General features: G+C 39.3%; 1 protein-coding gene across 2 annotated transcripts in view; it reads right to left on the bottom strand.

The window, feature by feature from the left end:
• The window catches only part of FAM53A (family with sequence similarity 53 member A), a 106577-nt gene extending 93956 nt beyond the window's left edge, over positions 1-12621 (bottom strand). The window contains exon 1 of one of the 2 annotated variants that reach the window (XM_051966360.1): positions 12134-12621. The gene's annotated coding sequence lies outside the window, so the exon portion shown is untranslated. The remainder of the gene's footprint in view (positions 1-12133) is intronic. The other variant, XM_051966359.1, reaches the window with a different exon arrangement.
• Between the last annotated feature and the right edge of the window lie 1515 nt (positions 12622-14136).

The following is a 14136-nucleotide window of genomic DNA, read 5'->3' as shown; positions in this document are numbered from 1 at the left end:
TATAGATTAGAAAATGTTGTATATTTTTTTTTAATAAGTTGCCTGAGGCATTCAGAGATTAAGTGATTTACCTAGAGTCACAAAAACTAAGGAGACTTTCAACAGAGAATTTATGATTTTGGCTACACTCTCCTTTCCACTTTGAACCCAAGTTCCTCCTGACTCCAAGGCAAATCTCTCCACTAGGAAAGTTGTCTCCTACAAATTAGAATAAAAATATAAAGTCTCTACAAAATGAGATAAGAGAAATCATTTCCTACAGGGAGAGGCATGAAATCATGGGTTCACAGGAAGACAGTAAGGATGAGAAAACAGATAAGTCAATCCAAGAGAAGGATGTAGAAAAATGGACAAATGGCAAAGAGTGGAGTCATCAAGTACTAGCTGAAGATGAGCATTTGGGAGGAGGAGAGAAGGTTCGAAAAAGGTAGATTTATCAGGAATTTAAGTCAATTCATCTGAGTTACACATTTGGTTTATTTTATGCAATTAACTGAAGGGTTCTGTATAAATCTTTTGTAAACAGAGAAATTTAAAATTGATTAGAAAATTGTCTAGCAGAAAATGCATTAGTAGATGCTCCCTAAGGACATCGATGGTATCTTATCTAAAGTTTCTATTTTACCCCCCTAAAAAAAAGTTTGTTCAACGTTAACTAGCCCATTTCATAACTTCAGACATTCCTAAGATGTCTCTGTCCTACGGCATATTGTATTTTCAAAACAGGGAGGTATAAGTTTAAATATAAGAATTGGCTCTAGAAATGTTTTTAAATCTTCTCTACCAAGATGGAGAGCTATTTACTCTGTAGCGCAGTCCTCCTTCTCTCTAAGGTATCTGGAAGAACATCAGATCAGGAACAGGAGCTCCAAGTTTGCTACCCCACTTCTAGCACTTTTATTTGTAGGATCCTTAGCAAATCATGTGCACTTTGGGGGCCTTGATGTGGAGGTAGGCTAGGAAAGGACCTTTCCACATGAAAAATCTATATTCCAATGATTGCACACTCCCCATCCAATAAAGACTCATATAATACTTGAAGAGCTACCTTCAAAATCTCTCCTTCTATCTACACAAGCATGCTATCTTCTCCAAATAATTGGTCTACTTCTGAAGAATGAAGAAAGCAGCTACACAATTAAGCATCTGCTCCCAAGCCTCTGGTACTCCTGCCTAGCATAACCATCCTGCAGCCTCCCTAAGCCATCACCACAATCTGTGTGGGCCCTAAAGCAGGAACCTGACTTCCCCTTCCATGATATAATAGACTTCCCAATAAATCTAATCATTTATCCAAAGAGAAAGGAAACTACTTATTTATCAAAGAAGAAAAGTAAAAACTGCCTCTGGTTCCTCTCCTCTCTTCCCTTCCTCATCTTTCTACCCATCTCACCTTTCAAGCTTTCCATGAAACAAAGGAATATTATGCAGCTCCTAAAGAAAATGGGTATTTACCTAGGTAAAGTACCCACAATGTACAGTAATTGAAGTAGAAAAGTAGCGTCCTACTGCTTTAAAACTGAACAACTTACTCGACCAGTAGACTAAACAATATATACAAGCTAAATAAAAATAATATATATATACATATATGTATTGCTTATATATTTTAAATACAGGCAATACTGTTACTAACAAATAAGTAAATTCCACAAAAGCAGGGACTTTTTCTCAACTGTTTCTTCCCTAGCACTTTTGTTTTCCAACAACAATTTCCATGTGGCTGTTTGTCAAGATTAGGTGGCCTCATGTTTGGCCTCTTCATACCTGACAGTAACTATTATCAGGCTTAACAAAATTCCATAGAGAGTAAGCACTTAGTATTTTGCTAAGCAGGATTGAAGCAATACAGTATATAAATTATTTCTTCCCTCCTTTCCTCACACTATATATTTTTTTAAATTTATACAGAAATATTAACATTATAGCACTTCCTCCCCCCCTCAGGATGACCAAGACTATTTTTTTTTACTGGAAGGAAAAAAAGCCCAAAGTGAATAAAAATATGAAAAGTATCATCACAATTCATATTTTAATTAATTACTACACAGCCCAAACCTATTCTCTACAATTATTGTTTTGGCAGGAACAGAACAGTAGCAGTTTCATATTTGCATAGTGATCTAAGCTTTCCAAGGTTTTTATTCTCTGTAAGCTCTCCTGATACAACATCTGTATAGGACAGGGCTATTATCCCTATTTTATAGAAGAGAAAACTGGCTCTAAGGGGCATAAGTGTGATGGGCCAGAAATGAAATAAGGCTTCATGAGCCAAGCCTAACATTCCAGCCAATACTGTATGAAATATGTACTTCCACTGATTTTAAACTACCATTGATCTTGCTTCAAAAGGCAATCTTCTCAAATTCTTTATTTTAATAAGCTTTAACAAGGTATCATTGTATAGAAAGGAAAATTTGATTAAAATAACTGGCTAATTCCTCAACTGATAAATGGTCAAAATATATGAAGAGGCAATTTTTAGATGAAAAAGTGAAAAGCTCACAATAGCTGAATGGAAAAAAAAATGTTTTAATCATCATCATTAGAGAAATACAAGTTAAAACAACTCATACCCATCAGATTGGCAAAGCTGTCCCCCAAAAATGCTACAGCTGAAGCGGCTGTAGCAAAACAGGTCCATTAACTCACTACTAGTAGAATTGGGAAATGACTCAGCTATTCTCGAAAGAAATTTGCAACTATGTTCAAAAAGCTATGAAACTGCATATCCTTCGATCCAGTAATACTACTACTAGATTTTTCTTAAAGTGGAAATGAACATAGGTAAAAAAATATTATAGGAGCTCTTTTTGTGGTGGCACAGAATTAGAAATTGATGGGATGTCCATGAACAACTAAGGTGAATATATGAATGTGATGGAATGTCGCTGTACTGTAAGAACTGATGGAAGTTTTCTAACAACCTGGGAAGCAAACAGAACCAAGAGAACAATTTATATAATAATAAGAATAACATAAAGACAAACAACTTTTGAAATACCTGAGAACTAGGATCAACACAAAGACCAACCATAACTCCAGAAGATTTATGTTGAAACATACCCACCTCCAGATAGAGGTGATAAACTTAGAAAAACTTAAACTTGGATCAATGAGAGAAATTGTTTTATTCAATTATACAGGTTTGCAATGTATTATTTTTCTTTTTCTCAATGACAGAGAATAGGGTTGAAGGAGGAGAGAGAATGTGAACCTGAAAACAAAATTGAACTTTTAAAAAAATAAAATTGAACTTTTAAAAATTTAAAATTCAATTTAAAAATTTACTGACTCAATAATTCACAAAACTTATCTTCTAGAATAGAATTTGAATCTTAACCTCATTAAGTTACAAAGTCACCTTAAAGAAAAGTACCCCATAATTCCTAAGGTTACAGAATGAGAAGAAGGAATGTCGCCATCCTATATCTATAACAGTTGCTTATTTAAAGTACCCAACTTTTCTTGTTTTAGCCAAACTTCAATTAATAGCAGGTATCTGAATGTAATGTGCAATTAAGTTATTGTTATTTAACTTTTTAACTAGCCAAAATTCCTTGAGAAATAACCTTTTCCACAGTAGGAATTAATTTTATTTGTTCCTTGAAACCATGGACTGGAAAAATATGGGAACCATTTACTGATACAAGTCTCTTACCCATTACTTCTTAAAACATTCGAATAAGCCACCTTTACCAAGCTGTTAGCAAAGTTCAAAACTTTCTATTCTATCTCTTTTCTGTCCAAGTTTGACAGAAGCTTGTCAGGTGGCATTTTCTGGTCAATGAAATAAAGATCTAGAACAATAGGGGAAAAAGTAAAATAATTAAAATAAATCTCATTAACATAAATTGATGTGGTTCCTTGAGAGTAGGGATTGTTCCATTTTTTTGTCTTTGTAATCCCTAGCCTCTAGCACATAGTAAGCACTCTAATAAATGTTAATCTGACTGAACAAGGTAAAGCACAATATTGATATATGAAAAACTATATGATCCTGAAAAAGTTCAGAGGTCTTTTTTAGTGTAAAATAGAGGCTGAAGAGATTTGAAATAAAAGAAAAAATCTCAGCACACAAAAAGCTCCAGAGTGGTCAGAATTCCTGGAGTAGAGTCCACTTTTGGGTCTTTTTGCTGTGGCCCTGGGCAAGCTTCCAAGCTGCCTCTAGGTCTTTTTCTCAATCCTTAATATTGTAAACTTTGGGATGCCATAAAATTACAGGAGATTATTCATACTCCCAAGATAGCATCACCTGGTAGTTCTGTGGCCTTGCTTAGGACAAATAACCCACACAGGGAATGATATCATCCTAAAAGGTAGATGAGTAGGGACCAGATGCATCATCAGTTGGAAATTAAGTATGAAAGCAGTGGGAGAGGCCAATTAAAACGGGACCCATTTCAAAACTATTACAATGCCAGAACAGAGATGCAGTACAATTCGAAATCAACTGAATTTCTTCCATTTTGTACCAAAGTCTCCCTGACTACCCTTTCTCCCTAGAATAACACTGACAGGTACCACTATTATTTTTCAAACTTAAAAATGTTGTAGGCCAAATTCACTTGGGAAATAAATGCTGCTCTAGACTTTTTGTAGCAGCTGCTACAATCACTGCTGAGAAAAAATAAGGGATTGAGAATTAGAATATAAATTCCAAACAAAGTTTTAGCTTAAAAAAAAAATCAAACCCAAGAATAAGAACCAGTTTATACTTTGAGATAGTAGGCACTTGATGAACACTATTAAATAAATTAAAGAAGCTATGGTCAAAGTTAGGAGAGTCTTTCCATCTACCCACTACTAACAAATATCTTTCAAAATTAAATAAAAACTTAAGATCAGGATTTAAGATACCCCCAAACTGGTATTGGTTTTTCACTTTACCCTGTTTAATCTTTTTCCATTAAAAAGTGAAACTAACCAAGTGAAAAGTACTGCTAAAAATCTATTGAAATCTTCAGAACAAATTTAAACTAGAAATGGAGAGAAAACTATACCAAAGTCAAGTTTATAAAGAGCGTGTATCTCAAGTGTAGTCAGCTGGGGCTTAATAAGGACTACTACCTAGCAGTGGGGACAAATCTCTTACTTTTACAGAGACTTTAGGCTTCCAAAGTCCTTTTGCCAGAATGATTTGAGAAGGTAGTTCAAACATTAACCATATTCTACAGATGACCAAAATATGACTCAAGTTGACTTAGCCGAGGTTCTTCCATAAAAATCAAACTCAGGGCTCAAACCTGCCTCGACTAGATCATAATTTAAATCCCGACATCTGTCTCTTACGCCAGTTACTTCCCAATACTTCCCTGCCCACCTGATCCCTGTACAGTCCCTTTAATAAAAGGCAGCAAAGCCATGCCAATGCATTCAGTGGGCCATGTTCACCCAAAGGAAGTGGGCTTCATTCTCCTTTGGAGTGAAGAGAGAGAACATTTAATCTGAACTCAGATCCTTCATGTGCAGCTTTCATTTACATTAGAGACATGTTTTCTATGGTGTTCTGCTGGCTCCTCCTTCTTCCCAGCTAAGTCCATGTATCTCTAAAATCTTCACATTAGTTATAATATAACTAATTCTGCCATTCCACCTTCAAGGGCAGCCAGAGGCAAGTATGGAGTGCAGCAGTAGAGTCTGGAACATCTGAGCTTAAATTCAGCCCTTATCTTTCCAAGTGCTCTGTCCCTGAAAAAGTCACCACTTCTGTTTGCCTCAGTTTCCTCATCTATAAAATGGGGATAATAATACCTGCCAGGGTTATTATGAGGATCAAAAGGCAGAATGTTTGTAAAGCACTTAGCAGAATATCTGGCACACAGTAGCCACTTAATAGATGCTTGCTTCCTTCTATTGGCACCTGTTTTTCTGCTATCCACAAAAAGTGCACTTTGAATATTTAGCATTTGAGTGTTAAGCTTATTAAAAAATTTCAGACTACATGATTATCTATACTAGGTAAAAAAAATTTTAAAGTAGGTTAGAACAGAAAAGACAAGCAATAAGTAATCAGACATGGGTGCCCATTATCAATAAACCCCAGAACACAAGCTACTAAGGAAATAACTTCAAATTAGAAAAGAACTGCCCAGAAACTAGAAAGTGATTGGGCAAAAAAGCAGCTTCAGACCAGCACCTTAAACTTTATCACAGTGGGTGAGCAACATAAAAGGACTCATTTTTAAAAAAAGCTATCTTTCACAACTATATTTAGAGGAAGAATTCATAACCAAACATGGAATAGCAGTGGTCACAAGACAAAATAGACAATTTTGGTATATAAAAATCCAAGTTTTTTCAACACATTCAACTATAATTAACAATCAGAGTAAGACAATTATTGAGCAGGGAGAAAAAATCTCTAAATCAATCATCTGTGATAAAAGTCTGATACCTAAGAGTTAAGGCAAATTGGCAAAAATATGTAAAACTGATTAGTCCCAAGAAAAGCAAAGGACATGAGTAGTTTTAAAAGAAGTAAAAGGAACAAATCAGTAAGAGAAATGCAAATTAAAACACCCAGGCTTCAAGTCACACCTGGTACAGGTGATTAAAAAAACTCTACTTACATACTGGAACTGCTACAGAAGCCAGATGCATTAAGATTGTTGAAGACATGAATTAGTTCAACCATTCTGAAAAATCATTTTAGAGAAGAATTTACTAAAGTGTTATGCCCTTTACTCCAAGATCAAAGATGGATGATAACAGAATACAACCATTTACTATTTCCTCTGGAATCCCACCTGAGATGTAGGTTAGCATTCTGCAGAGCAGTCAAAGACAGACTACATAGGAAGGCACTACCATTTTATCACAATACATTCAGGATATTTTCCGATCTTATTTCTTATTATTTTGTCTCCTGACAGGATGACATGCTGGCCTTGAAGCAGGAAAACCTGGACATTTTGCTGTCTGGGTGACCCCAGGGTCAAGTCATTCAAGCACCTCTCAGGACAATAAATTGCAAAGCTGCCTTATTAAAAGCACTCTATTCTGTCTAAGCTGCTCCCAGTCTACTAGTACAGCTCTTGCTCCCTCAACTTACTTGCCCCAGCTGTAAATCCTCAATGCTTTCTAGACAACAGCCCAGAGGTGGCCTCTGACAAGATTTCTGATGTTCTGCCTGTGAAGGTCAATATGTGAGCTTCTCGACAGCAGGAACCATTTCATCTCCCTTTTAGTACTGACAAAATCAACATTAAGTTCTGCACACCAAAGATCATTAATGTTAAATCAAACTGAAAATAACATGGCTTAAAGGGAAAATGAACTGTTAGTCTCTCCTACATTTTATAGAAGATTCAAAACTATTATTCCACTTTTAAACCAATGAATACTGATTTGGGAACAAATAATCAAAAATCAAAAAACTCCCTGAACATTTTCGTATATTTTTTTTCCCCAAAAGGCACTTAAAATTTTTAAACATAATCTTCCTTGTTAGAAAAAATGTCACGGGATTCAAAAAAGAAAAAAGGCCAAAATGGACTAAATGATTTTTGACATTCTCCTAATTCAAAATCTACAAAATTCTGTTTCCACTCTCATGGGTTTTTAAGAATAAGACTTTTAAGAATCATCTGATCTAACTCCTATATTTTTACAGATCAAGAAAATTTTACATTCTCAAATATGCTGATAATTCTTATGTATGAAGCCTTTTATCACATGGTCAATGTAAATACAGATTCTATTTCAGAGAACTCAATTTATTTTCACTTGTGTGTTTATACCAATGAGTACAGGAGACTCAGATAAAATGGCACTAGAGTTGATAAAGAAATGCAAGATAGTTAAATTTTTAAATAAAAGTATTTTTTAAATCCTGTGGTTGTTGTTCAGTCATGTCTAATGTTTCGTGATCACATTTGGGGTTTTCTTGGAAAGATCTTGGAATACCATTTCCTTCTCCAGTTAATATTACAGATGAGGAAACTGAGGGAAACAAAGTTGAGTGCCTTTGTTCAAGATCACAAATAAGTGTTTGAGAAGGCCACATTTGAACTCAGGTCTTCCTAACTTCAGGCCCTGTCCTCTGTGCACTGCGCCCCCTAGCTGCCCTATAAAAACACTGGCTTTTTTTCAATAAGTGTTTCAAAAAGTCCATGAAATAAGATGCAATAGGTATAAATGCAGACTAGGGAGAAAATTAGTTTGTAAAAAATAAGAAAAAGTAGCAACAGAGAGAAAAAATGCTCCATAAAATTTTCATCTTTGTATCTAAGTGTGACTAAAAAGGAACTTGATAAGCCAGAAATCATAACAAAAGACCTAACTCTAATACCAAATTTCTGACAAATCTACCAATATAATCACAGAGAAACAGCAATACCTGTATTTATAACTTTTGCACAGTCAGAATTCATTCTCATAATTTCCTCACCTCCATTGTATCTGGCCATCGGCCATGTAAAAGCCTCTCAGCTAAATGCTTGGCAGGTAATAAGTATTTGATCTTCTGAAAACCTTTCCTCTTGTCACTGAACTTGGTTAAAGTGTTAACCAGGATCATAAAATTATACTCTTACCTGGTTCTTGATTTCTCCCATTTTGGGGGCCTTCTTCATTTAAAGTAATTTTGGAATAAATAGTAAGAAAATTGTTTTACTCTTCTTAGTTTAAAAAAAAAAAAAGAACTAGTTACCATTTACTTTCCAAGGACATCTAGCCTTTAGCTCAGTTTCCATTAGACCATTAAAAAATAAAGTTAATGTCATCTGATTCTTTAGAGGTTATGAAAAAAATAAAACTGAAGATGGGAGATCAACATGCATAAGGAAAAAAAGTTATTTTAAAAGGGATACCAAGAATTTTCTTACATTTATCACTTCAGGGAATCAAATTGGAGAATACTTATTTCTGCTAACTGAAAGTTCCTGTTAACTTTTAAAAATCTAGACAAAAGCTAGACATTACAAACCTTAAAAAAAAAAAAAAAGTTTCTACACTGAAAATAAAGCCAAAAAAAAAAAAAAAAAAGAAAGAAAGAAAGAAAGAAAATAAAGCCATAAGTTCTGAATGTGACAATCAGTTAAAAAAAAAAAAAAGAATTCTTGCAAAAAAAGTGTGCATTTGAGGAAAATGCATTATTGCAGGAAACAAGTCAAGACAATCTGGCTAAATTATTTTCCATTTGTCTTTTGAGATATAATTTGGCAAATCCCGTATGAATGCATAAGTGGAAACTTAGCAACTAAAGACTATTCCATAAAATGTGAAAGTTAGATTAAGACAGATGTACATGAGAGTCTAACTATAAAAAACAGGAAAGAATCCCAGAGCACCCCCTAAAAATGGAAGAAGTAGAAACTGTCTAAATAAATGATTTTAAATGCCACTGAAAGAGAGAGCAATTTTTAAAAAATTAATGTCAACTTTCAAAGAGGCATCATAAAATTTATTGCAGGAACAAAGATCAGGAGAGGAAAGTTTTAAGTACACGTGTTTATAAAGGGAATAATCTATCAAACCACAGGAGGTGGCAGAACTGCCACCGTTATTGCTGTTAGCACAAAGGAATGCTTGGGGGAAAACAATGGCTGCCAGACTCCAAGGGAATTCCTATGAAAAAGAAAAAGATATGAAATAAGGTATATTAACCTCCCAAAAGAATGATTTTTTTTTTTATACTCCCACGTTAAGCATCCCAACTTGATAAACAACAGCTAAAATGTATGGATTCACATCTGAAGTTTTGGACAAAATGCAACACAATCAAGCACAGAGCAAAGCCAGAGAATCTCTTATCCTTATTACTTTGAAATAATTCTATTTGTAAATTTCTTCAAGTACTTTGGTTAGGCACAGAATGAACCGCTTTCTTTATATTACACATCTCAATTTACCCTACATTAATATGTAACTGTATAACTGGAATAAGTCTTTGTTAAATTCTACTAGTATAAATCCCCATACCAAAAGTATATTCAGGAAACAAGCCAAAGTATAGGTTTTAAATAAAGCCAACCCATTGAACATCCAGGCAAGCCCAAGTATAAGTCCTTTTATCTATAAAGTATTTTAAATCTATAAAGCACTGAGCTGATAACAGAAACAGGTACTCTATTTTAAGTCTGAAATTATGTATCTACAGTAGACTGGTAAACTTCTCAAATCAGCTATTATAGGTTTCAATAATTTAACAAAAGTCAAAGATGACAGAAATGTGAAAGTGAAATCCAGTATAATCATTCAAATTATTTTCTTTCTAGAAAGTAAATAAGTTCTCTGAATTTCCTGCCGACCAAAAGGGCAAACTTCCAACTATCTATTCAATTAAGAACCATTTAAAATAGAATCTTATTATGGAGTTCTACAGCAAAAATACTGCATTACCTATTCAATTTACTGTTATATGATGATTTAAAAACCCTTTCAAACAAAATTTCCACCCATATATGCTTAAAGCAATGTAACAGCAATGACTGGAATTAACAGCTCTTAGTGGCTAACTTAAAAGTAGGTGTAGTGAACCGGAAAAGAGATTCAAGCAGCTGGTTCAACTCATCCTGGGGCCTACGACTTCATGTGCACATTAAAAATACCTAATCTCTGATCTACTCTGACTCATTCAGAATACTGGTTTCATCTCTGTTGACACCCTTAAGTACCGTTATTACTACTACAAAGATCTATTTTGAACCATCTTCCATTAGGACTGGGCAGATCTGCTCATTACCTCAGTTTCAGCCAAAACACTGAAATCAAAATTTCCTCTCTTCCTTGAAGTGGCTAAAATGTTTATCAAGTCAACAATTAAAAAAAAACACATTAATTTTAATACTTTTTATTAAGCGCCTATTACATGCAAAAAAAAAAAAAAAAAAGGTACTGCATTCTGATCACATTTTTCTCCTTGGAATGGTTAAAAAAATTTTTCTTCTTTCAAAGACAAATATTGGATGGCCCAGAAGTTCCTTTCCATAAGACTGCTTATCAATGACTAAAGTAAATGGGGTTCGAGTTGTACAATCACTTTGCCTTAGAACTGTCACGAAGAGCCCAAAGAAAGTCTTGCAAAAAAGAAAAGAAAAAAAAAAAAAAAACCCACAAAACTTCTGCAGCTGTCTTCAACTAATTCGCAGAAACCTAACTCGTTCATTTTTCAGATGGTGTCACTCGCGCGGCCCGTGACAGATGCCGCTGGCCCGTTCTGGGAGGCCCCCGCAGCCTCCAGGTGGCATGGCCCCGACCCCGCCGGCCCAACTCTCCTCCGCACAGGCTCTACCTCAAAAAAAAAACCCCCCACCCCCACTCTCCGGGACTCGCCCGCAGCTATCCTTCGAGATGGAGACCCTCAGGGAGAGCCTTTTCCTCCATTTGGGAAGCGAGGGGTCAGCCCCCCGGCGGCTCTCCCAAGCCCTTCCTTTCCAAACCTCCGGCTGCACCAGCCCTAGAGTGAGGCTTGGCAAGTCCGGAGAAAAGCTGAGCGGCCCGACACGGACACGAGAACCGGAGCAAAAAAAGGAGGGGGTGAGGAAGAAACAGAAAGAGACAGATAAGAGAAAAAGAGAAAGAGAGATAAAGAGAGGCACCGAGAGATAAGAGACAGAGATAAGAGAGACAGAAAGAAAAAGAAAGCGAGAGGAAGAGACAGACACCGAGAGATAAGAGAGAGATAAGAGAAAGAGGTAGAAAGATAAGAGAAAGAGAGAAAAAGAAACAGAGGAAGAGACAGAGAGACACCGAGATAGGAAGAAAAAAAGATGAGAGAGAGAGACAGAGATGAGAGAGAGAGACAGAGACACAGGGAGCGAAGCAGCAGAGAGGAGAGAAAGAGGGAAAATGAGGGAAAGAAAGAGATAGGTAAGTTAAGAAAAAGAGAGGAAACGAGAGGAGAGGAGGAAAAAAGAAAGAGCGCAGAAGAGAGAAGTGAAGGAGAGATGAGAACGGAAGAAAGAAGAGGAAGAGAAGAAAAAAGCGGAAGGGAGAAAGGAGAGAGAGAAAGAAAATTGAACGGAAGAGAGACCTAAAGGAGAGGAAGAGAGAGAGAGGAGTGCGCGGAGAAATGAAACTTAATTTGTGGTTTTAAATGGAAACCCAGAGCCCGCGGGGCTTAGGACCAGGCGCGGGTGCCACGCGCGGCTCACGGGACGACGGACACGGGGCGCTCCGCAGCGGATACCTGTGGCTCGGGCACGACCGCTGGCAGTGGGAACAGCGGGAGCAGCGGCAGCCGGGTCCTGGGTGCTGGAGCCGGGCTCGTGCCCGGGGGAGGCGGAGCAGGGGAGGTGAACCCCGAGGGCAGGAGCAGCCGCCGCGGGCTAAGGAGGGAGCCGAGAGCCGGGAGCCGGAGGCGGCAGCGGCCGTCGGGGGGCCCGGAAGCGGCAAGTGCTGCACAGGGTGCGGAGGTGCGGGCGGCCCGCGCTCGCCTCCACAGCCGAGGATCCCGCCGCCGCCACAGCCCAGGCCGGGAGCTGAAGCCGCGCTGGCCGCCAGCACTTCTGCATACGAACGACGACGCTTCCCCTCAGCGGCCGCGGGACAAAATAGACGGCGACGCCCCGCCCCCTCCGGCCGCCCTCATTGGCCGTCCCCCCTCGCCCTCCGCCGCTGCCATCAGCCCGTCGGGACCCGGCCGAGGCCCAGCTGCCCTTCTTCCTTCTTCTCCTTTTGCCCTCCTCTTCCTCCTCTTCCTCCTCCTCCTCTTTCTTCTTCTCCTCCTGTTCCTCCTCCTCCTCCTGTTCCTCCACCTCCTTCTTCTTCTCCTCCTCCTCTTCCTCCTCCTCCTCCTCCTCCTCCTCCTCCCGCCACTCCTGTCTCCGCTCCCCGCACGCAGGCCATCGGGGGAAGGGGGCGGAGTCCCTGGGGCCCGCCCCTTCACCTTTACGTCATCCTCTCCCCGCCCACCCGGCAGCGTGCAGGCGATGAGCCTTTCCAAACGTGAGGTCAAGAGCGCGTGCGCGCGTTTCCTCCCCCCCCTCAGGCCCGCCTCTTTTTCCTTCCCCCCAGTGCCAGCTTCCTAGTCAACGCCGAGCTCCTTTCCTCTTTCTCTCTGGAGTTGCTAACCCCGCCCCTTGGTGGCGTCATATGACAATGGCCTCCCTGAACCGGGATACGCACGCGCCCCACTTCTCCCCGCCCTCTCCGACCCTTTCTGAGAAAAGCAAGCTGGCACGCCCCAATTTGGAGCTCTTCCTCCGGGTCGTAGGGAAGCGGGGAAGGAACGGGAGGAGGGAAGAATGCCTAAGGGGCGGGGCCTCCCGGGCGCGTGCCGGACGGACTTGCGTTTCTCGTGAGACACGTGACCCTCTACCTCATTTCCCACCCCGCCACCTCCCACGCGAGACCCCCTTCTCTCCAGCGACACTTCGCCGCTGGGTGGGAAGGACTGGAGCGACAATTGGGAGGGCCGGAAAGGACAGAACGATGTGGCGCTCTTTCCCCCTCCCTATGAATTCGAGGTGAAGGTGAGGGTCCTAGTGGTTCCCAGACGTCTTCTTTGATGTCTTAGAATTCTCCACGCACCCTTGTGGGGGGCGAGAATTCAGCGAATACATGTAACTCACGTGTTTCTTTACAATTTATCCTAGGTTTTTTATACTTAACGTTAGCCAATGAGCTGCTTGAGAGCAGGGACTGTCTCTAGAGTCCTATGTATCTCCAGTGCTTTTAGCGCACTACTTGGCACCTAGTGGCACTTAATAAATGTTCCCTGAATTAGTTTCATTCCCCACTTCCACACGGTAAGCTCCCTGAGGGCAGGAGCCAAGTCTGAAATGTCACACTGTAAAATCCCACGAACAGATTCCTGGGAATATAGCCACGGCTGCTGCTTGTGGACAGAAAGTGTTTATTTGTGGGGAGGAAGGAGTTCTTTTGGCTTCAGTAGTAACGCTGGAGCTACTGGAGCACTTAGTAGGTGCTTAATAAGTGCTGTTTGAATTGAGTTCCTGCTCCGTGCAGAATTGGACACGTGTGGGGATGTGACATAAAGATGATGACTCTTAATAACACATATTATTGCATCCAATAAAAGGCAACACAGATAGGATAGTGGCCTGCAGAGCTAGAATAGGAAGCAGGCAGTTCCTAAGATAAGATGCAGAGTGTTGATTGTCTACACTAGCGGAGGGGCCAATTTACTGTCAACTTCCTGCACCGATGAGATCTACACCTGTGAAATCC

Source organism: Antechinus flavipes, chromosome 6 (assembly GCF_016432865.1).
Source record: "Antechinus flavipes isolate AdamAnt ecotype Samford, QLD, Australia chromosome 6, AdamAnt_v2, whole genome shotgun sequence".
In the NCBI taxonomy this organism is placed as follows: domain Eukaryota; kingdom Metazoa; phylum Chordata; class Mammalia; order Dasyuromorphia; family Dasyuridae; genus Antechinus; species Antechinus flavipes.
Note: the sequence above shows the minus strand (reverse complement) of the source record. Positions and strands in the feature narration are given on the sequence as shown.